General features: G+C 37.3%; 1 long non-coding RNA gene across 1 annotated transcript in view; it reads right to left on the bottom strand.

Annotated features, from left to right (window-relative positions):
- LOC110364260 (uncharacterized) overlaps positions 1–25,411 on the bottom strand; it is a 95,925-nt gene that overhangs the window by 63,501 nt on the left and 7,013 nt on the right. Inside the window, exon 2 of the long non-coding RNA XR_010472030.1 lies at positions 3,086–3,243. This is a non-coding gene — a long non-coding RNA (uncharacterized LOC110364260). The remainder of the gene's footprint in view (positions 1–3,085; positions 3,244–25,411) is intronic.

Here is a 25,411-nt window from a genome sequence, read left to right as displayed (position 1 = left end):
TGTACACTTCATGTGATGTACTGCAGCCATATCTATAGTGGAACTGTGTGGAAAAGTGTCACATTCCACCTGGAAAATATAGGTAAAACCATATTTTCAGGTCAGGAATAGTCTTTTCTGAATGCCTTCCCACCTCACTTAGAGTATGGAATAGTACTGAAGCGTAAACATTGATGAACAAGAACACATTCATTTTTCTATATCTATCCTTGTGTAGACTCTGTATGAAGAAATCTGACCAGACACTTTGCACAGTTAAAAAAACCCACATTGTTTGCGACCTGAAAACAATCTTTTAATCCTGGGAAGAGAGGGATTTCAAAATCTTGACTACAGTCTTATAAAATAGTTAATCTCCAGCTAGAGTTTCTATTCCATTGTGATGACATCAATGCCTAATCCCAGGGGGTGGCAAAATCAAAATAAGCTTCCTATTTTCTGCCTTTAGAAACGGATGGGTATTATCACTGTATGCAATGGAGATCATTACCAAAGGGAACCATCAAATGTCACCATAACAACAGGTTTGTTGTCATATACTAGTTGAGGGCTGCTACTATTCAACTACTAGACAACGCAGACTGAGAGAATACTTTTGGTCCTGTTATCCATCCTTGATTAAAAAATTTTGAAAGGGAATCACAGAATCCCAGAATGTCAGGGATTGGAAGGGACCTTGAAAGATCATCCAGTCCAATCCCCCTGCCGGAGCAGGAACACCGAGATGAGGTTACACAGGAAGGTGTCCAGGCAGGTTTGAATGTCTCCAGAGAAGGAGACTCCACAACCCCTCTGGGCAGCCTGTTCCAGCTTCTGCCACCCTCACTGAGAAGAAGTTTCTTCTCAAATTTAAGTGGAACCTCCAGTGTTTGAGTATGTACCCATTGCCCCTTGTCCTGTCATTGGTTGTCACCTAGAAGAGCCTGGCTCCATCCTCAAGACACACCCCCTTTCCATATTGATCACCATGAATGAGGTCACGCCTCAGTCTCCTCCAAGCTCCAGAGCCCCAGCTCCCTCAGCCTTTCCTCACACGGGAGATGCTCCACTCCCTTCAGCATCTTGGTGGCTGCACTGGACTCTCTCCAGCAGTTCCCTGTGCTTCTGGAACTGAGGGGCCACAACTGGACACAATATTCCAGATGGGGTCTCCCCAGGGCAGAGTAGAGGGGCAGGAGAACCTCTTTGACCTACTGACCACCCCCCTTCTAATCCACACCAGGTACCATTTGCCTTCCTGGCCACAAGGGCGCAGTGCTGGCTCATGGTCATCCTGCTGTTCACCAGGACCACCAGGTCCCTTTCCCCTACACTGCTCTCTAACAGGTCATTCCCCAATTTATACTTGAACCTGGGGTTGTTCCTACCCAGATGCAAGACTCTACACTTGCCCTTGTTATATTTCATAACATTATTCCCCGCCCAACTCTCCAGTCTGTCCAGGGCTCTGGATGGCAGCACAGCTTCCAGTGTCACCACTCCTCCCAGCTTGGTGTCATCAGCAAACTTGCTGATAGTACACTCTATTCCCTCAAATCCCCAAAACAAGATTGAAGAGGTAGTCTGGTGCATGATAAAAAACTAAAAGAACAGAACGAAACACCATCCTTAGTTGCCCCAGTAGGTCATTATTTTCAAAAGAGAGAGAATACATTTAGAAATTCACTTAGAATTTGGTAACACTAAGCAAAGTTATAGCTAATTGAGATCAAGTAGATCTTACGCCTCATTGAAAAGAGCCCAAAATGTTGTATTTTTCCTTTACAGACCACTGAGGCCAAATTTCTCTTTAACCAACACAGGTCAGATTCACCTCAGGACTTCTAAAATTTTATGAGGTGAGAAGTACAGGTCAATCACACTACTTATTACTCCTTTTCATCATTTTTACTTGTTTTTTCCCCAGTTCTCTTCAGTGGCCAAATCTAGAGCATGTTAATATTTGGCGAGGTTACACATAAGCCCTTTTAAAAAAAAAAAAAAAAATTATATATTTTTTTTTATTATCAAGTCAGTTTTTCTTCACAGTTTGAGGCCCAGCCACTGTCTGGCTATATTATTTTGTTGCATGCAAGTCAGGTGGAATTTGAATAATGGCTAATCTAGAGGCACAGTCACTGCATGGCAATACACTTCCCCCCCCCCCCCCCCCCATGAATGTAAATTAAATAACTATCACCTATAACACACAAACTCTGCTGCAAGATCCATTGCTCAGTGTCAGACAGAACTGCATGCCTTTCAAGTGGATAATCTTCAGCTAAAATAAGTTCCTTAGGATTCAAAACAGATAACCGCTAGAACTATTCTCACCTTGTTGTAAAGAAAGTTGGATCACAAGTCATAGTATCCCTTGCATCTTAAAAAGAATCATCTATATATGATGTGATTGTACATAGACTAGATTAATTCTGCCATGAAGAGGGTACCAGGACCCTGGAAAACCTGGAGATTTTGGCTGAAGGATTTTGTTATTATCCCAGGATTTCAGCAGTGATGTCATACTTAACATGTCTTATTGTCATGTGACAATATCAGAGAAAATCTTCCCCAACTGGGAGAAAAAATAAATTTTCCCATCTCCATTGTTCTGTAGAGTAAGTTGTTTGAATAGTGTCCAGTTACAGAAAGTGAGAGCAAATTATGTACTAAATTGCTGTGAATGTGCCTCCAAGGTGTTCTCAATGTCACATATTCAGAATGTGCACCAGTAAATGACAAAATTATTGGACCTAATAAAGAAGCATTAGTCAAAATTCCATGAGCCAAACTGTGCAGGAAGATAAATCATCACAAGCTACCCTTTGGCTTGAAGAACATCTTTGAATTTATGAACTGCCCAGCTATCAACTCAAAGCTTGCTCTTCAGGCTCATATAAATTGGAGACACGGGACATGATAGACCCACTCTTTAAAAATCACTTTTTGCATGTGTCTGACTTAAATCATCTCAAAGAACTGTGATTGAAAGGATGGTTTTTTTTTCTTCTAACTACCCTATAAAGACAAAGCTTAGGCCTACATGGCTGCCTACAACATTTTTCAGCTTTACAGTAGTGAAAGGAACTACCATAAACTAACTTACCTGTTTTGCTGCTAGGAAGGCCAAATATTTCAGAGGCTGTGGAATAATCTCTCATAACTCTCCTTCCTCATTTACCTGCAATTTCTCCTCTTGCTCATTTAATTAATCTTCATTTAATAGTTGTGGAGTGAGGAGAGCCTCATTCAAATTTGAAGTGTCTGCATAAAAACACAGAAAAAAAAGTCATATGGCCAGCTTTTGTCTCCCAAAATACCAAACTTCAAACTCGTGTGTCCCTGGATAAAAACTTTATTTTTCACTTTCATAAAACACACAAGGATCAGTCATCTCAGTTCTTAGTGGGCAGAAACTTGCATCAAAGTTGAAGTCACAACCCCCTTAACATCCATTACAAATGCTTATGGATTAAGGTGAACTATACTGACAGTATAATTAATGTTTATACAATGCCTTACTGCACGGAATGTGTCTACATTTATAATTATGTCAGGATCCAGAACATCAGTTAATGTGAAAAATATGCATTTAGGTTTGGTTAATACAGAGCAAAATAGTCAATAGCTGGATTGAAAAATTACATTTAGCTTTCTCAGTAGAGTTTCTATAGGTAGTGTAAAATATTTTGTTAGTAATGACATTATTAATAATTTGATGTAATTATAGAAATAGATAAAACACTTTGAATACAATAAAGAATTCCACCTGTTCTCCATTCTTTGCTTTTATTGCAAAAGGCTGTGCCTTTATTGCAAATGTATTTATTACAAATGGCCTTGCTATAACTTCTTATATTAGTATCTTTGCTACATATAACCAAGGATGTTCATGGCCATCCTCTGACCCTGAAGCTTTTAAAGTCTCTCCAGGAGGAAAAGAAGCATTTCTCTATAAAGGGTACTTATAAATATAGTACTGCCTTCCAAGAAAGGCAAAAAAAGTCTTGCCTTGAGTTGATTTACCTCATCATAGCATCCTCAAAATATACCAGCTGAGCATCGACAATATTTTTCTACTGATCTTAAAACTGGCTACATGACTTTTTGAGGGAAGGTGTTTTAAAGAGTTCTTGTGACTAGTATTTTCAACTGTAGAAGCATAAACGAATGAGTCAAGATGGCATATTCCCAGGTTTGATAGCTGCTAATGAAACCTGTGGGGTGTCCATGGTTCAGATGAGTATCTGCACATACACCCGTGATTTTGTTGTAATTCCTGTTACTCATGTGTGCAAAGTAAAAAAATAAGTCGATGTCTGAAATAGTCCATAAGTAGAAGTTTAAGATGGAGATTCTAAGAATATATCTGAAAAATAAGCTACAGTAAAAGTGTCTATTGCAGGTTTAATAGTAAAGAAGGGTCTTCTTTGACATGATTGAAGCTGCAACATGAATGAAAAGGTTCTTAGAAAAGACAACAACCAAGAAAGGAATGTACTGGCTGATGCACCAGATACAAATATGAAGGGTAAGTGGAATTTAATTGGCATTCTGTGCCAGTCTCAGCCATTACATTAACTGGCCATTAGCAATTAAGATCTTCCTGCTTTTAGGACAGTTTTAGTTCTACTTCTGTTGAATAATTTTTAAATCAACACATCATGACAACTGCATACGGAAAGCCTTTCTGTTTCACCACAATCCCCCCAATTAACATTTCCTTTTAGGATCCCTATGATAATCTACCATTGCTGACCATTTTTTTTTTTTTTTCCCCTATTTACATTCAAACATGAGTAAAAGAGGGCTTGGATTATTTATAAAAAAAGTCATGATTGTGTAATCTGAAGGCTAAATTGCTCAGCTGCATGGAGAAGTCCTGGGAACCCAGCCCTTTACCAGTGAGTTTCATGTGATGATTAGATCACATATCATGGATATTTACAAAAATCCCTTATAACAAAGACTGAGCTTCTGTCTTAACTGCTAAGTCATATAAATTTGACTTCAAGGTACATAAATGATTTTTTTTCTGCAATATTTCTTTCAAAACTTCCACAATTCCCAGTTTGAATGCACCTCAATATCAATGCAACATGACTATATTTCATTCACATTTTATATAATGCCACAACTTCTTCAGCTGGATAGCAAATCTCCACCTTTTTGTGCATAAATAAACAAACATAAACCAAGTTCCTATGCAGATTTCTAATTCCTAGAGAACTAAAGAATTCCCTTCACAAATAACCTCAATTGGAAGGCTGCTGAAGTCAACTTAGGGTTATGCAATATGCATTATTTGTTTCTCCTGCAACTGCTAAACATGATTTAATCTGTTTATAAAGGGGGATTCAGTTTTATTTACTTTTGTTGAAAAGGACCATTGCACTGTAGAATGTTTTACCTTGAAATTGTGACCCTTGCCTCTTAAGTGGTATCCAGTGAGAAATAAACCTTCCTCTGAGTTAACCACAGTCATTTCAGTTATTGTTGGGCTTTATAATAATTCATAATTGTGAAGCAAAGAGTAAAAATTATTGCAAGATTTCGTTTCTGCTCCAATTAACATTTTGGATTTTGCTTTGGGGTCTCCATTACAAGTAAGCTGTCAAAGTAAATGATGTGGCAAGTTACCTATATTTAGCAACCTATAATTTTAGCTTGTTTTACTGGTTGAAAACAAGAGCAACTGACACCACTGCAGACAGCAGGAAAGAAGAATGAACTAATATAAAAATCATCAATAGGATGCATTAATCTTCCCTAAAACGGTCTGCCTGGACTTTCTTTGAAAAGACAGATTTTCAAACTGATTAAACCTAGAGGTAAGCCTTTTTTTTGCATATATTTTGAACAAAACCCCAAACTGCCCTAAACTTTTGTCTTAAATTCAGCTGTGATCAAATTTTTCTCATATACAGTAACGTACCAGTATGGGATTATTTCAATTTTATACTCAAAATCTAATCATCTTGGAGTTCAGTTTTTATAAATCACAAAATTTGCTTGTATGTACTTAATTTGATGAGATGTCCTAAAATCATGCTGAAAACATGATCCTGGCTGTAGTACTGACTTTGGTGTTAGAAATAAAGCACAACACATGTCTACTCCAAGTAGACAACAGATGGTACATGGGGAGAGTTCCTACAGCACCTTGAAAAACTGTAATAAGGTTTTTCCTTATTCTAATCACTGCTAAAAAATCAGTATAGAGGTTAAAACCAATTGTTAAGACACAGAGGGAGAGGGTAAAAACTAGAGAAGTCAACACTAGTCTGATTAGTCTCAAGTCACTGCAAACTCGCTCTTGCCTTGAATATCACATGTAGTGAATTAATAAAAGACAACATCTGTTCACCACAGTTTTCCAAGGTCCTTAAAGGATTTTGATGGTCAACGCAATTCCCATCAGAAACTTGCCTTCAGAATCAAATAAAGTCAGAAGACAGTTTGGAAGTCTCATTTCTGAGAATAGGGACCATAGTTTAGATGAAGGGATACACTAGAGTTATTCCAGACAGAAAGAAATCATTCTATTTAAGACACTAATAAAACTCCGAAATCTTCACTGGCTCAATAGCAGGACATGCACTTCTCAGTCAATGTTCTTACTGAACACCAAAGTCTTACTATGGAGTGTTTCATTAGCATAACAATGAAATAAAACTAGTGCTGGCTGGGACACTTTTGAGGTGGAATCTGACTTCTCTGTCCAGCTGGAGGTGGATGATGTCAACTTTTGATATCAAAGCAAGCTACAAAAAAGACTGTTAAACATTGGATTAACATTTCAGCAGTTTTACACATTAAAACTTCCAGCTAATGTAAGTTGACAGGCGCCTGGGACTTCTGCAGTGTTTTCCAAATACTAATTTTAATACTTTGCAATAAAATTTTTTATGTGATGTGTTGGCATAATTGCTTGCAGATACAAATTAAGAAGTTATTTCCTGAGCTGTGAAGAACTGAAATCCTATGGCATAAAAGTAGGAGTAAATAAATACAGCAATAGATTTTGTACAGCATTTTTATATACCACGTATCACATACATCAGAAGAAATTATCTACTTCCCTTGCTTTCCTGGGTTCACTTCTAATGAAAATAGAGTTACCTTTGGCTAAACTAAGCTGTAATCCAGGGTCCTGAACTTAATTCTTTACATTTTACCTCTACAGGTGTCACCAAGTGCATGAAATAAGATGTTAAATATTGATGACACCAGAAAAAAAAAAAAAAGTTTTATAGCTAGAACTTTATAAGGTTAAGGGAAACCAATGAGCACCATAATACGTGCTTGAAGAGAAAGTGTGCTTGTCCAGCCTTTTTGCCATATACCAGCTTATTATTTCAAGAGATTCAGAGTAAGTGGTGTCCTTTAAAATGTGAAAAAAAAAAATCTCCTATCCATAGCCAGGTTTCTTGGTATAAGGTTGTTTTATGTTTACACAAGTAACATTTAGCTCTCCTGATCAACCTAGCTGCAAGTACCCGAGTTCATTTTCATAGCATGTTTGTAAGACATATAGTACTATTAATATGAATATACCACATACGTGAATATACTGACTTTACTGAATGGCTTTACCCCCAAGGTTCCTGTGTCTCCTGAAGAACTCCCCTCCAAGAGCAGGTCTGGCTCTGCTAAATGGCTGTTTGAATTTATACCTAATAACATATTTTTTAAAGCAACATGAAATTCTAAATGAATTGGATCAGGGTGATTGTTTGACCTTGGATCAGAGAGTCCTGAACAGTTTGGACCATCACAGGCCAGTGCAGGAACCCAGGGCCGACTTTATTTGCTAGCGCAGATAGACAGAATCAGAGAATAAGAGAATGTCAGGGACTGGAAGGGACCTCAAAAGCTCATCCAGTGGAATCCCCCCACCGGAGCAGGAACACCCAGATAAGGTTACACAGGAAGGCATCCAGGCGGGTTTGAATGTCTGCAGAGAAGGAGACTCCACAACCACCCTAGGCAGCCTGTAAATTGCTTTCAGGAGATCTTCAAAGAGGCACAGCTAGGAAGATATGTTGAAATTATCAGTGTAATTGTAATCTGAATTGAAATAATAAAAGAACACATCATGCTCAAACATTAAAGTTGTTGTTTTGGTCAGAATAGGCTGACTGGAAAACAGTATCTACATGTATACATGTACGGATTGTGTATTTTTGTGGATCATTAGGCAGTGCAGATTATCAAAAGTATTTACCATGGAAATGGTAAACAGTGTTCCTTAGAGATTAAGAAGAGAAATAAAAGAAAAAAATTCTTAATCTCAGGAAATTCAGTGTCACAACCACTTTGTAATCATGATGAGACTTCTAATGCAAGGTTACTCAATGCTATCAGGAGACAAGAAAGACATATGGCAGTTAAGACTTTTTTTTTTTTTTTTTCCCTTTGGAGACATTTGCTCCTTTCATTGCCTACAAAGACCCAGAATCACAGAATTTCAGGGGTTGGAAGGGACCTTGAAAGATCATCCAGTCCAATCCCCCCGCTGGAGCAGGAACACGCAGATGAGGTTACACAGGAAGGTGTCCAGGTGGGTTTGAATGTCTGCAGAGAAGGAGACTCCACAACCTCCCTGGGCAGCCTGGTCCAATGTTCTATTACCTTTATTGAGAAGTTTCTTCTCAAATTTAAATGGAACCACTTGTGTTACAGTTTGTACCCATTGCCCCCTGTCCTATCATTGGTTGTCACCGAGAAGAGCCTGGCTCCATCCTCATGACACTCAACCTTTACATATTTGTAAACATAATAAGGTCAACCCTCAGTCTTCTCCAAGCTCCAGACCCCCAGCTCCCTCAGCCTTTCCTCATACGGGAGATGCTCCACTCCCTTCAGCATCTCCGTGGCTGCGCTGGACTCTCTCCAGCAGTTCCCTGTCCTGCTGGTACTGAGGGGCCCAGAACTGGACACAATATTCCAGGTGTGGTCTCCCCAGGGCAGAGCAGAGGGGAAGGAGAACCTCTCTGACCTACTGACCACCCCTGTTCTAATCCACCCCAGGTACCATTGGCCTTCCTGGCCACAAGGGCACAGTGCTGGCTCATGGTCATCCTGCTGTCCACCAGGGCCCCCAGGCCCCTTTCCCCTACACTGCTCTCTAATAGGTCATTCCCCAACTTATACTGGAACCTGGGGTTGTTCCTACCCAGATGCAAGACTCTACACTTGCCCTTGTTATATTTCATTAAATTTCTCCCCGCCCAACTCTCCAGCCTGTCCAGGTCTCTGGATGGCAGCACAGCTTCCAGTGTCAGCCACTCCTCCCAGCTTGGTGTCATCAGCAAACTTGCTGACAGTCACTCTATTCCCTTGTCCAAAGAGTTGATGAATATATTTAATAATACAGCTCAAGAGAACCAAGAAATCTCATTATGATAGATGTATGTCTAAGCAGTACACAGGTCACGAAGACATGGGAGAAATTTTCATGTACAAAGAAAAAGATAAAATCCAAAGATACAGATGACTCTCTACCTGGTACTTGTAGAACTACACAACTACATGACTAGTTGCATGCCTTTTGTTTTTTGGAAAGCGATATCTCTGTTACACCTGCTTTGATTGGGTAGAAGAGTGTCCTTCTTCTTTGAACCAGTAATGGAACTCAGCAGTAACTCTAAGCTGCCATTCTGCCCTCACTACTATGTCTCTTTAGGAAGCCTTTTTTGAACTACAGAGTGAGTTATTAATTTAATAATTTTCTAATAAAGATACTTTCAGACTCCTCCTGTAGACAAAATGAGAAAAAAAAGGCACCAATGATGGTCATCACAGCTTGAGAACACAGGTCAAAGACTTCTAGTTCTAGCAGCTGAGCAAGGTCCAACCCATAACAGCCATCAGGGTTGAGCTCAAAATACCTGATGTTCCCAGCTTTTTGGCAATCACGAACTTGGCTAGTCACAGATCTCAAGATAACTAGACATAAATTGTATCCAGATTATCAAAGTCACCTGTCTCATTAGTGGCGTGTGTATATGACCTACTCATAAAACTTCATGAAGTAACATCTTCAAAAGGAAACTTATTCCCAAGACTTGCTGCAAATTTCCGAAGTCTATCACCTGCTAATTAATGCAACAGCAGTGCAGCTACAAGCAGGCACAGTTAACCTATTGTAGCCCTGTGCTAGAACAAGGAGACACAAAGCTCAAGGTCCAAATTCCACTCAATGCATTAACAATCAAACTAGTAGGAAAGTTGGGCTTTCTCATTTCTGTAGTTCTGAATATGTCCAAACCAGAGTAAAGCAAACAAAATAATTTCTATGAACTGGAAAAAAAAAGAAAAAAATTGTTTTGATGGAAATAATAATAACACCTTTCAGTGTGTTTGAACTCCAGTGGTCCAGGCTTGCTTCTTTATATCCTAACCATAGAACCCATCAGCTGGTGATTCACAGTTGACAAATGCTAATCAGAATGATGGAAACTTTTCTGTACAATTTAGATGAGCTAATGGTACTGGCCTTAGAGTTAGTCTATAACAATGAGGTCAAATAAGATTAATTACTAGCAATCTTAGTATTAACTTCATCATACTAATATCTACAAAGATGCTTCTAGAGCCTAACATTGTTTTATGTTTGCTTCATCCTATTACAATTAGAAGTAGTTTCAAATAATTTACACAGGAAATTTAGGACATTTCACATACTCAATAATGTCAAATGCAACTCTGTTTCTGTTTTTGGTTGCCTGAATTAACAATGCAAATAAGAACTTATTTATTGTAATAATATGAATCTAAATTGGATTTTGTAGTTATCTGATGTTTTCTAACAAACATATTAAAGCTGGACAAAAAAAAATGATCAAATATATTATCTCATATAGGTTACTTTACTCAAATCATAAAAAACTGAGCAAATTACCATGAATTAAACATCAGATGCACTTTTCATTCTGTGTCTGTTCTCAGATTTGGTAAGGCAAGAATCATCAGATACAAAGGTGTTAGGAGGAAAATAATTAAGCCTAACATAGCCAGAAGCCAAAACTTCATTACAGCACATAAAAAAGTTCACGTTAATGAGAAGGCACATCTTCTGAAACTGACAGTTTCACAGCTTTAAAAAAATAAGAACCCCTTTTCCTTCCAGGCAAAAAGAAAAAAGTACAATGAAAAGTTCTGATGTCCTGCCAGGACTATATACATACATACATACTATATACAACTTTTATATTCGGATTCATCTGCTTTCCAAACACAAGTACCAGATCACTTCTGTGGCATTGGACTAGGATTTCAGATTCATTTTACTTGTAAGCATCCCACTGTGAATCATGCAATTTCAAATGGTAGTTGCTACTTCACTTTGCGGTTTTGCTTCTTTTTTTTGGATATTACTTTGAATACCTGTGCATACTAGTAGTAAATATATCACACTTTGGAATACTATTATATTCCATGCCATAAATCCACAAACATCAGTTTACTCTTGTTCAATCAACAATGTGCTCACATACCTGAAAATAACTTCCAAGAATATTTTTTTATGCAATTTTCCAAGAAACTGAAATGTAATAGATTTCCGTTCACGTTCTCTCCTGATCCCCCATCTTTCCCCCAGCCCCTAACAAGGGCAGCACAACATCTACTACTTTTCAAGTATTACAAACCTCCCCATCAGTTGGTTCCTAATATTATTTAGCACCAGGAAGCACATTCACAGCACAAACCTGAGGGATTTAAGTTTCCTACAGCAGAATTTTTCCCATCAAAAGATTCCTTAGAAGCTCATGTCACTCTATCTAGATGCACTGCTGATAGGCCAGATAACATTAAGGTTAAAAATTCTTATTCACTGCCTATGCAGTTCAATAATGCAGCCTTTTCTGATGTACGTCACTCCCAGATTAACAGAGTTTAGGGAGCAACAAAGAACAGTTAGACCCAAGTGAGCACGCTCTTTCTAAATACACACGCAGAACTAAAGACATGAGTATCACATTGTCATTCCTAGACAGGGAATACCTCTGCTACTATTATTCAGAGAAGCAACTAATTATTCACTGGTGAACCTCAAAAGACTACACAAGCAGGTGGGGTTTTTGCTAGTTAGTTTTTCTTACCCCTTTTCATGCCTCTAATAAATTGAAATCAGAGCAACAGGAAATATTACCTAAGCACCTATTAAGACATATTAAGACCTTATATATTAAAAAAAATAGATTTAGATAAACCAAGATCAAAGCAGAACTTGTAAAGCTAGAGCTGAGAAAAAAACAGGGCAGGGAGGGAACCCCATATTCTTTAACAAATAACAGATTTAGAAGGCTACATTTCTATACCTGACACCAACTAAACTTCATTTTTAACATTTTTCTCCTATAAGTGCATTTTATCCAAGGAACTTCTAAGCAAGTACAGATATTTTGGGAAGAAAATACCTACAGAACTGCCAGAGCACTTCCAAACTTAATCACTCTTCTTCTCCTCACTACCAGTACCCCCAAGCTCTCAAAAGCTGCTTCAGTGAGTTGCTTGGTATTACACAGGGACATAGACTTCTCACACTTCCAGCAGGCTTTACTTGCTAATTAGCCTTTAATTAAAATGAGCTGCAGCTGGTTTGAGACACTCCCCCTCTCCCCAACCCTAGTGCCCAGTATCTAATTTCAGAACTAATGAAAATTCCCACGAGCCAGCCTGGTCTGGCTACTTTCATTGAGAGAGTGTATTCAGCAATTTTTTAAGGGTTTTCTTCTCTCTCCTCTTTTCTTTTTGTTTTCTGAGTACATAATTTTTAAAATAGCTTTGTCTTCCCGTCCCCCTGCCCCCCCCCCCCCCCCAATTGTTCTTTGCTGTTTAGAAAGTATTGTTGCCATCTTAATTTTTTTTCTTCATTTTCCTAGCCTGGAAACTTCTTCCAATTGTTGATTTGATGAGGCTCTAGGTTTGAATAGACTAAAAGGCTGACAATAAAGTCTTGCTAAAGGACAGTGCAGATGTCTGACACACTCCCCAGATACTGCTGCCAATGCATTTTAGCTGAGCTTCTTGATGTCTCTTATTCCTGCCTTTCCACTCAATTGAACCAGATTCCATTTGGCTTCTGTGATCGGGACGAACATCCACAAAGGATGAAGCTGAAGTGCTCAAACTCAATTTGACTTTCCCTGGATTTGTTTATGTCTGCAGGGATGAAAAGGCTGGCTCGTGTCTTAACTGGCTGTGTGACCATGTCTCACTGTGTTCCTGAATATGTATCACTGAACAAAACCTCATTTCAATTTCCTTGTTATGCTCCTGACTTGCTGTCCCAAAAGTTAATCTGATACAAGCTAAGAAACATGTGAAGCTCTCCAAGCAATGCTTTGAAATGGTTGCTGTACTAGACGAATATATATCTGAGCATAACCTTAAAGGAAAAAAAAAAAATAGGAAAGGAAAAATGAGAGAAAACAGAAGTATATGGATACATTCAGTTTGTTCTGAGAGACCAACTTAGAGTCATGGCTTACTTCTATGGGGAAAAACAAACAAACAAAATTATTTTCCATTTAAACATAACCAATAATAGAATTCAATCAACAGCACAAGAGGCAAAAGATGAAGAGATAAATAAGGGCTGCCCTTTCTCATTCTTTCCAGAGTAGATTTTAAGTGGCATGTAATATTGAAAAGCCTTCTCTGTTTTTATATTGGCAACAGAACAGGTTTAACTTGTAGAGAATGTTTCATGAGGCAGCATCAACCGCCTCTTTGTTTTCAATTAGTTTTCTAAGTAAATGCAATTTATTTGAGCATTTGTCATGCAGAGAACAGTTTTCATCTGATTTCAGTCTTCAAAATCCCAGGTTTTACCCTCTGATTTCAGTCTTCAAAATCCCAGGTTTTACCCTTGCTTATGATCATTAACTGTGGTGACTTATTGCTGTGATTTCCATACCTCATGAGATTTTGAGTCTGAATTGAAAAAAATAATCCTTAAAGTTGCATCTAGAGGCCATTTGTTTTTGACAATGAGAGTTATAATGCATTTCCAACCTCACTTCCCACCAGGATATATTCAAATATTGCCTCAAATTAAAAGGTCTTCACAGATGGAAATTGCAGATATTTCTGTTTAGGAACATACTCCAGATGCATCAAACCTGATGTTGTTCTGTGCTGCCATTTTTCTATAATACTTTTTTTTTTTTGCTTTTGTAAGAACAGATACTTGTGAAAAGATTGTTAAGTATCCTCCAAAGATACTTAGTCAGATGATATTGATCACTTTGTGTGTAGTCCACAATGGACAATCAATGGTTGATTGCAATCTAAACATTGATCTCATCAAGGAGTGTGGTCTCTTCCTTCACAGAGACTTTTCCTGCCAAGAAACTCAATCCAGAAGTTAATCTTCAATTCTTATGATTTTAGAGATAAATCTTCCATAGGAAGCTGACAGTTTTTTCATATTCTGCCCATCTGAAGGGAATGATGGAAGGAAAAATACATACATTAATTTAGCTGCGTACTGGAAACACAGAAAAATAACTTTGAATAAAATAACTTTGTACTTTTGAGAAAAAAGCACAATGTGCAAGAAGCAGAAATGTTGCATCCAAGCAGATGATTAAACTCCTTATTGCAATGGAATGCAGTAAGATGTTATAATAAATTTTAAGGTTCACAGTTAATATACAACAGAAATAAAAGTTTGCTATGGGAAAATAATAAAATTTTTATATTTTTTCCCCAGTATTATGTACTTCTGGCAGTGAGCTAGAAAACACAAGATGTAAAACAGCTCTGCAGCTCTGATAAGTTTAGTTTGCTTTCCAGTAATTGACCCTGAATTGAAAATTGGTTTAAAAAATTAGGAGATTCACTTTGCATGGCCAGAGGTGAATACTTTTTTAAAAGACAATGAAAAATAAAGAAAGCAATCAGATCCTATGCTCATTTTCTTAGCCATATGGTGAAGAAACATAAGTACGGTGTGAAGGAAAAATGAAAATAAAAAGAAATCATTCTAAATATCTAATGCAAAAAGTAGCTTGGGTGAGTTGATTTATGTCCAAGGGAAATCCTTTTAAAATCTATAGAATTATAAGTCAGAGGAAAGCACTGATTTCTTTATGTACAGGTAATGCAGTTATAATTTTTTTCCTTGATTGTACCTAGCATAACTTTCGTACTCTTTTCATGCATCTTACAAAAAGTCAGATTTAGAAGTCAGTTAAAAGAATAAATTTCTGTCTACAAGAAATCAGACTATTTTAGCGTATTAATAAATTCTGAATATCTGTTTAATGGAATCAAGGGATCTGTTTTGGCACTATTTATAAGGTGAAATCAGATATTAAGCAGTAAAGAAAATAAAAACATTAGGAGAAAAACTTGGCGTGTTGGACTGAAGCAATAACTTATTTCTGAAGAGTGTTGACATTGTGCAGTAATGTAGTATTAAAGGGAAGGTAATATACGGAGGCTTGAATTTCAAGTGCTTTCAGGTTTTGTTCTCATCTCAGATTTGGGAATAAAAAATTATTTCACATACTAGATCTGCAGATGTGATGTATCACATAATTTCTTCAGAGGACAGGTGCACTACATGATAGGAAATGCCATCTGTTTCCAGCCTATAGTGCTTTGGAGAAATTCAAAACGATTTTACTACATCTCTAACATGGTACCACATGGAAAAGTGGCATGCTGTTTAATTGACTCAGAGTAAACTTTCAAGTGAGTTAAAAACAATACTATTTTAACATGTGTTCAAAGTAATATGAAATAAAGGTGTGATGCTTTATTTGCCAAGGAAAATGTAGTGTCATTTTAAGAAAATTATATGGACAAGGCTGAACATTCTTACAGTTGTCAGTGGGCTTTGACTTTGGTTCTTTTTGTTGGCCTTTTTTTTTTTTGGCTTTTGGTTTACCCAAACTTTTCTACTTTCTCTACATTAAATCCAAAGTTATTCTGCCAAAAAAATATTTCTAAATGCTTATTTCTCAATTCAAATCACTAAGGTTGGCGTGCAATGTAGTATTTTTATACATCTTGGAAAAATCTGTCATCCTACGGGAAGCTGATGACTGGGTTCACTCCTTGTGTGTTATTCAATGGTTAAGTCACCCTCTGCAACTCTTTCCCAGTTGAAAAAATGGGAACGCGAGTGTTTCCCTTTCTCACCAGTGTGTCATAAGGCAAATTCCTTTTGCATTTTGAAGGCATTCAGATGGACTCAACTATTCATATAGAGCTTGCTGTATTTCTAGGTACAGTATTTGTGCAGTTATCTACAGAGTTTAGCTGGAAATCATCTACCATTGGGTACAGAAGATACATTAAATGAGAAAGCAATCTTTGATGGTTACTAATTCTGGTCATACCAAACCTATTGCAGTATTAGGGAAAAATGTTGATGCTCCCACTTAAGTAGATCAGAGGTAATATTACTAAGGTCAGGGTTTCTTAGCTGTTTCTTCCTGTGTTGGATGTACAGAATGGACACAGAAAGATGGGATGGACAGATGAAGATGGTTTAAGTGGTGGCACTTTAAAAAATGGATGACAGGCAGAAAGGGGCCTCCTTTTTCAAGCCCATGGTTATATTTCTGACAACACTGTTTAGATGGACCTAGAAAAAAGAGAAATTGAAGAACTGGTTTAATGCATTCCCCTTTTAGAACCGTTAATATCATAATCAGGCTAAGAACACAATTAATCCCTAAGCAGATGGAAAGACCACAGCCATACTAGAACTCAGATGTTGCAATAGTCCCAATTACATTGAGAAAACAGCAACAAAATAAAGTGGGAGAAAAAGAAACACAATCATAAGTCAATCTGGCCAGACTGGACAGCCAATTAGAAATTCTAGGAGTCTTTTTACTTCCTGTCTTTGTAAAGGCTAAGGCAGTGATTAGTCTGGAAATATTTTAATTTCTGAAACATTTTGAAAGTAAAATATAGGCTATTTGAGCAGCTGACAGCCAAATCATATCTTGGAGAGCACGTTCAGACTTGGCTTCATAAACAAGCAGAAGGTCTCCCTATGTTTTAACCTTTTACCCATTGCAATTTTGTTGTGGTTAGAAGGAAAATTAAATAATGTGTAATATAAGAGGCATTCCATAAGGAAGGTTCTAGTGAAAACACAGTTTATTTAAGGAGGAAAGATTCCTTCTTCTGTTAGGAACTGTGCAAACATGACTCCAGTGAATAAACTGGTCTCTCAATTTCACTTATTCGTTTCTTGTGATATTTTGGTTCCCTTCTAATAAATATTTCAAAGCTCAGATTTGCCAAAGATTTTTCCCATCAACTTTAATTATTAAATCAAGCAAGGTAAATGAGTAAATGAGAAAAGATAAACTTCATATAGAATAATCTTCACAGAAAAAGCACACGGACATTTTCTGAGGCTAAGATTATGTGCTTCTAATGAATACCTGTATATTTATATTTTTTCTCCTTAAATTATACATAAGCTGCCATAGTCTATAAACATAAAGAAAACTTACTTCCTAAAATATTTATGACATGTCTAAAATATTAATAGCAACAGGAATTTAATTCAAATGAAAAATAAACATATTTAGAGTATGTTCTTTTTTTTGTGATGCTGAACTGATTTAACCGAGATATTGCACTTACTGAGAAATCACATGGTCCTTGCATTATATTTGCTATACAGAACTTCTATATAATGATTTTAAAGTATGTTTAAAACTAATGGTGATGTTATCGCGTCCCACAGAAAGTACAAAAGATTGATTGTGCTCAAAGATGCTTGAGTGAAATTGATCCTTGTATTTGATGTTAGTTCATGATCTTGCTGAAATAACCAGGTAAAGAAGTAATAAAGCTATTGAGCTTGGTAAGCAGAACTAATACGAATATATATATATATGTATAAAAGTATGTGTGCTTTTGTTTGTGTCCATAAGTAAAAAGTATGTGCCTATTTTATAAAATATTGAAGTAGATATTGTGAATATTCAGTATTCTTTCTAATATATCATAAGTGTGAACACAACTGTTGAAAATGCAGAAGAAACAACAAAGCCATAAGGCCACATCAGGGAACAAAATCAATCATTGGTCATTAGACATCATTAGTCGCTACATAAGAAAGCACAGTATATCTCTATTTTCTTTTTATGGAGAATGAGCTGTATGTATTGTTTAACAAATAGGGTATTTTTAGATCAAATTTTAGAAAAATGTACATAGAAAAAACCAGTAAATTACCAGGAAGTTCCTACAAATATATTAATGGAGTAGAAAGAAATTCTGAAAATTCATGTAAAATTGGTCCATTCTTTTGACTGTTAAACACAACCACATGCAAAACCCAGTATCTCAGAATGTCCATGAACTGTTGATTGAAAAGATAATCTCCCCAGAGAAGAATCTGTCTGCATATGCCTGTTTCTTTTATAATCCATGTATCTCCTGTTGTCAAGTGGTACATTGGATAAGGAAAAAACTTCAGCCTGTCTCAGTATGGCAATTCTTCGGACATTATAGAGAGAAAACAAGATTTAAGTACCTCAATACTTTATTATCTTTGTAAATCTGTCTCAAACTCAAGGCTGTGCATACGATTCAGTTATTTGCTGATTTGGTGCTTTTGGATTTCATTCTGCAAATAATTTATTGCAGAAGTTTAACAGCTTCCAGTGATCACAGCAGTGACAGTTTATAGAAGCGTACCCTAATTTTGCCCTGTTTTACCACTTCTGACAGATGAACTTCAGATCTTTGAACTAAGAAATGACTATTTAAAATTTTTGAGGTGAAATATGAAGAGCAGTAAGACCACATCCAATTAAAAACTAATTCCCCAACAATGTTAACTTACAGGTCACTCGTCTTTTCAAGAAGCCATAAATAATGTATTCATTACTAATTAGCTACATCTACTTTATCTTCATATCTCCTATTTAATGAGCAACATGAGAGCAGTATGGTAATTTAAAATGATGTGACTTGTCAAAAAAGAGTCAATTAAAGAAATTATTTTCAGGAGGTCCTAATAGAATTCAGGACAGGATTATGCCAGAAACAAATTGAACTTCCTGTCTCGTGGGTATTTTTGAGATTCCAAACTTCTTCTGTCCCAAACTGAAACAAACACAGTGAATCTGTTTGGGTTTTTTTGTAAAAAAGGCAAAGACATACCAGCTTGAATCAAACACTCTGTTCATTCTTATTGCTTCTATTTCAAGTATCTCCTTCAGTGTGCTGTCAGTAGATTGGATTAGAAAGAGCCTTTAGTATAAAAATTCTTAGGTTCTTGGAAGAGAAAATGAGGTTTTTTGCTGAAGAGTTTTGAAGGGTGAAAGATCCTTCCCATGGTCCCATGATGTGGCTCCTGGGGGCATGAAAGTGAAGAATTACTTCAAACATGGCCATGACTTCTGGCTCTTCTTCTAAGCACCTAGGTGAGGCAGAAGATCCCTTATTTTCCATATTAAAAGATAGCTCCAGGGATGTGTTTAAAAATTAAATCTAGCCAAATTAAGGGCAGGATTCAACTCACATAATCTTAGCTAATTGGATTTGGTCAGATATATTGACTATAACAGGGAAATGGACAGCTAGCTCATATAGAGACCTCTGCACTGTTGGTTTCTAAAATAAGGCAAAATGATTGCGACCGTAAAGGCCTTGAGCTGTTCAGCATAAATATGTTTTTTATATTGCCCACTCCTTCACAAGTGCAGATGTGAGTACAACCTTTTATCTAGTTCTAAATACTTCTCACAAACTTTGTACTTATTTGCAATTTTCAGGGCCACAATTTTCAGACAATGGAAACGTAGATTTTTTTTTATATATATATATACACTCTAAAAAACTGTCAGTTAAAATAGTTGATCATGCCATGTCACCAAACTTAAGATTTCTAAAGCAAAGCTCGTAATTTAAGCTAGAATTTACTATCCATGATCAATAGTAAAAGAGAGACAACTCCAGAACCCAAGGCACTGGAAACCTGATTTAGGACTAGGATAACCGTTGGAGAGATCCATGTTTCTGAAGGCATTAGACTTATACAAAACACGTATATTTTGAATATGGAAACAGAGCTGTTAACATGAGAGTCCACACATATAAATCAGAACGCAGGACTGGAAAATGAGTGAGCACAAAGGTATAAAGGGATCATGGAGTGCCGGTGTGAATTGTTTAGTGGCTACTTTTAAATTTTCATGGCAATTTAACATGGATTAGCTTAAATTCTCAAATGGTCTGACTGGAAAACAATCCTCTCATCTTTAATGAAAAGATAAGTCTAGAGAATTTACAGTGCAAGGGGCAAGCTTAGAAGAGCCAGGGAATGGACTAGCTGTCTTGAGAAAGTCATTATTTTTGTTATTTTATATTCACATCCTTTCTCTTGCTCAAACAAAACATTTCATATCTGAAGCATATTACGATGTGAACCTTTCCACCACGAGCACTCAGAGTTGAACTTGTAAGAGATTAGATGGAAATCTCCTGAGTTTTAGGTCCCACTTATCTCCAGGTCTTCAGGTACTTGATTCTTTTTCAGTTCATGGTTAATTAATTGTCTCTGAAGCTCTTAGCACAGCTTTACCTTAAAGATATCCTGGTTCTAACACATCTCCAGAGTGTTTGCCTGGATAGACAGCTCTGCTCTTTCATCTGCAGCGTTTGTTAGTGTCAATGGGAGCTGTCAGCTTGCAACCAGGAAAGAAAACACCACGATTTAGTATTTTTAAAGATTTCTCTTTGAGTAGGTTTTAGAAGTTGCTTCTTTTTTCTCTGCACTGAAAATAATAATTTCATTAATGTAGAAGCAGCTGTATTCCCAGGACCAGTAAAACAACACATAATTCTGAATGAATTTTCAAGACAATCAGAGATCTGTTTCCAGCAGCGCCCAGGTTTGTTTATTTCTGACTTAAAATACTCTCTAGTCTGAGGTTCTGCTTTAATTTCCTCAAATAAACATACTATTTCTCAACAATTTCTGATATGCTTTGATTTCATTGGGGTACGGTTCTACTGACATTTCTGTAGGAAGGTCTAGAAGGAGAGTCATCTCAATAGTTCCACGCTATAGATGATGAGATGACACTGGAGAAGTTAAGTGACTTGTCCCAGTCCCACCACGAGGCAGTGGCCGAGCTGAGAATGGATCTGTGAGTCTCTAAGATCTCATCCAGTGTTGGTCGCTCAGTTTTATTCAACACAACCCTTCTTCACTACTGCGAATATTTCACTGCAACTCTAGTTGTTCGAGTGCATTATCTAACCTTCAATTCTTCTGCCAGTCTTTTTTTTTTGCATGTTCTTCACAGTGCTGAAACAGTTTAAGTGATAGATCACTCATGCCATTTCATCACCTTTCAAACTCAGACTTATGATGTTCTTATCTTATGACACTGGTAACTAGCATTTGATGCAGTATGCTGGTTTTATAGCTCTATGCACAATTTGATGTGTATCTCCCAGCACGAAAGAAGTACTGAATAGCTGATCTATATTTTCACTAGTTCACTGAAAAATTCCTCGCAGGTTAGAGCTTAGCCTTCCTATTCATTCCGATGCAGATATTTGTTTCCAAAGTTTGAAACAAGTGTAAACAAGCACAGATTCTGTGCTTTTGTAGACAGATATTTCTGCTTAGAAAACTTCCTTATTCCTGATGCAACCTTCGCAGTCCCCATCATCATGTTTTAGAAAAGCTTTTTGAAATCTGTAAAAACAGTTAGTCATGGATACTAAAATAAAGCGAAGTTTGCAGTGAAATCCAAACCCAAAATATGCTTGGAAAGGCTTTTTCTCACATGTCCAGTAATAGATTTGTCTTATTGAAGAGAATGCGAACTATCTGATTGAGTATCAGGACTAAAATTAAGTAGCTACATGGCATACTGCTCAGAATCGTAGTATAATCATATATCTAGTTTGGAACAGAACTCTGGATATCAGCAAGTTTAATCTCTGCTCAAAACCTAACTTCAGAGTTAGATAAGGTAACTCATGGCCTCAGCCAATCGAAATCTGAAAATTTATGCATATGTTGATTTTACCACTTTGCCAGGTAAATGGCCCCAAATGTAACAGCTTCTGCAGTTTTTCTTTCCTTTTCACCCTTATACCTGGTCCCCTACTGCAGCTTTTTGCTGTGCACCTCTGGGAAGAGTCTGGTTTCCACTTCAATGGATAAAGCCATTGAAGACTCTCATCAGCCTTCCCCAGGCTGAAAAAAACAACCAGCACACTTGGCTTCCCCTTAGATGCCATGTGCTTAGGTTCCCTAAATATTGTAGTGGCCCTCCACTGGACTCAGTTCAGTGCTGGAAAGTCTAAAACATGAGTCTAATTCTCCAGGTGCAGCCTCAAAAGTGACTCTCATTAGACAGATGATAATTGAGGAGCTTGCTGTTATTCTTCTTCTTGTGAAAGTTAGAAGAGGAAAGCTGTTTTATTGCACTAAACATTATTGATATCAATAGACATCCTAAAGTTTGGGGAAAGACGTGAACTGTCAGCTTGCTAACATTTATTTAAATAATCTGTGGAAGTAATAGAAGTGATTTTGCTATATGATTCTTCTTCTAAAGCACAATTTCTTCTAATGCTGTCTAGTGGACTCTTAGCAAATCAGGTCTCCTAAACTGCAATACATAGGATGCTATATCATCAACCCTTTGATTAAAAAATGCTATGAAAATGCTCCACAGATTTGAAATGTAATTTTTGCCACCATGTTCCTAAGGTCAAGAGTAATTTCTCCAATTTCTCTGTAAATAAGCATGTAATTTCATCCACAGATAGCAGCCAGTTAATATTATAGCTAGAGACAAAGATTATTAATATAATCTCTGTGAAAATTGGTGTCTTATTTACTATTGATTGACTAGCATTCATAGAAGTTATTACTATTTGACTAAAAAAGCACTTGTTTAAAAGGAGATCTGCTATGAAGAACTATTTCAGAGGAAAAGACAACCAACAATATTAGATGGAGGGGTTATTCTGTGCTTAATTAAAACTATCATTGGAAATATATGTTCTAAACCACACTGCCAATCTCAAAGAGATAACTATATACAAAAAATTCATACATAGATAATTCCATATTTACTTATATATGTGCCACATTATGCTTTATGGTGGTAACTTAAGTGTTAATTTCAGATTAACGCATCTGCACTGTGAACATACATTTTTCGGATGTGATCTTTTATTTTAGCTTTTCAGGTTTGTACAATACATAGAACTTTATTTGCATCGTCTTCTCTGAGAATTCAGTTTTTCTGAGTTAGAGACTACTAACGTAGCCTTTTCATTACAATTTATCACATTTGATTTCACATGTCGTTTTCGTTTTGTGGGCTCCTGATATTGCTTTCACCTTAAATAAACCTCGTGTTCTTAAGGTATTGATATTAAAAACAAGAGGAAAAAAAAATCACCTCACAATAGCAGAAAGTTGGCTAAAGGAGCTAATAATAACTTTTGCTCTCAGGTCTACTGTCTACTGAATTAAATGCAGTAGGACGTTATATTATTGTGACTACATCTAGTGTTTTAGGGAATAATAGTGCGTGCATGAATTCTCTATGTTTTAAAGGACAGTTTGATAAAATCAGAAGAAAGGCTGTCTGTCATCTAAGGATTTCATTTACCTTACTGGAATTTGCTTACCTTAAGCCACTAACTTAAACTACAGGAGTGGCAATGAACCTACTCCATAAAGCAACCTCTTCTAAACAAGACACTCACTGAACTTCCTATCCCAAAGTTCACTACAGTCTCACCTCTAAGTTCATGGAAATGATTTATCATGGCAGCCAGAAGTCTAGGTAGGAACAACCCCAGGTTCCAGTATAAGTCGGGGAATGACCTATTAGAGAGCAGCATAGGGGAAAGGGACCTGGGGGTCCTGGGGACAACAGGATGACCATGAGCCAGCACTGGGCCCTTGTGGCCAGGAAGGGCAATGGTACCTGGGGTGTATTTGAAGGGGGGTGGTTAGTAGGTCAGAGGGGTTCTCCTGCCCCTCTACTCTGCCCTGGGGAGACCACACCTGGAATATTGTGTCCAGTTCTGGCCCCTCAGTTCCAGCAGGACAGGGAACTGCTGGAGAGAGTCCAGCGCAGGGCAACAAAGATGCTGAAGAGAGTGGAGCATCTCCCGTGTGAGGAAAGGCTGAGGGAGCTGGGGCTCTGGAGCTGGAGAAGAGGAGACTGAGGGGTGACCTCATTAATGTTTACAAATATATAAAGGGTGAGTGTCAGGAGGATGAAGCCAGGCTCTTCTCTGTGACAACCAATGATAGGACAAGGGGAACTGGGTTCAAACTGGAACACAAGAGGTTCCACTTAAATTTGAGAAGAAACTTCTTCACAGTGAGGGTAACAGACACTGGACCAGGCTGCCCAGGGGGACTGTGGAGTCTTCTTGTCTGCAGACATTCAAACCCGCTTGGACACCTTCCTGTGTAACCTCATCTGGGTGTTCCTGCTCCAGCAGGGGGATTGGGCTGAAAGGGCTTTTGAGGTCCCTTCCAACCCCTGACATTCTGTGATTCTGTGATAACAGAAGTCGGCCTGAGGGCCCTTGGCTATAGAAGCAAAAGTTCACATTTCAGGCTCCCCGCAAGTCCTGTTGGATACCAGAGAGAAATTTGAGAACCAGAATACTCTAGTTTTCAGTGTGACTAAAGCAATAAATTTCCAGCCTCAATTTTTAAAAATATTGGATGTATAAATACCTGAAATCCCTTTTTTTTTTTTTTTTGTCAGTGTAGCTGGGTAAAAACATTTTTGACTGAATATTGTTGGACAACCTGCCTAGCATTAAAAAAACAAAACAAAACAAAACAAAAACAAAAACAAACAAGCTCCCAAACAAACAAAAATTCAACATCAATGCATCAATGCATTATTTTCAGTGTAGAACCTCATCTTGATTCAAGAATATATGTAAGACTCCTCAAAGTCAGCTGGAGTTTCATTCATCCATTATTTCTGAAAATCACAACCTAGACATATGTCAGAAAAAATTAATGAGCCAAAACAAAACCTTGTGTCCTCAGTCACCCTTCTGAGCATAAATGTAGATTTTACAAGCATCTAAAAATACAATAATAGAAGAATGGCCGTAATCCCATCCATGCATCCCAATATTCAGTCCTGATGCAAAATGTAATTTCACTGAAAAACTTTGAAAAGGCTTCATTTCTGCAAAAAAACCAAAATCAGTGCATTTTTGAGCTCCTGTAAACATCCATAAGTAGTAGAAGCAGCAAGTTCCACAGCTTTAAATACAAGTGGAATGAAGACAGTAACTTTTCTCATCTGGTCTGAACTTCCCACCTCCAACTTTTATTTGATGTTCTTGTTATTTCAGGAAAGTCAGTGAACAATTGTTGTCTGTTCCCTGACTCCATGCCTCTCATAACACCTCTGTC

This window comes from Columba livia, chromosome 4, assembly GCF_036013475.1.
Source record: "Columba livia isolate bColLiv1 breed racing homer chromosome 4, bColLiv1.pat.W.v2, whole genome shotgun sequence".
NCBI lineage: Eukaryota > Metazoa > Chordata > Aves > Columbiformes > Columbidae > Columba > Columba livia.
The sequence above is the reverse complement of the archived record's forward strand: the minus strand, read 5'-3'. Positions and strand labels throughout refer to the sequence as shown.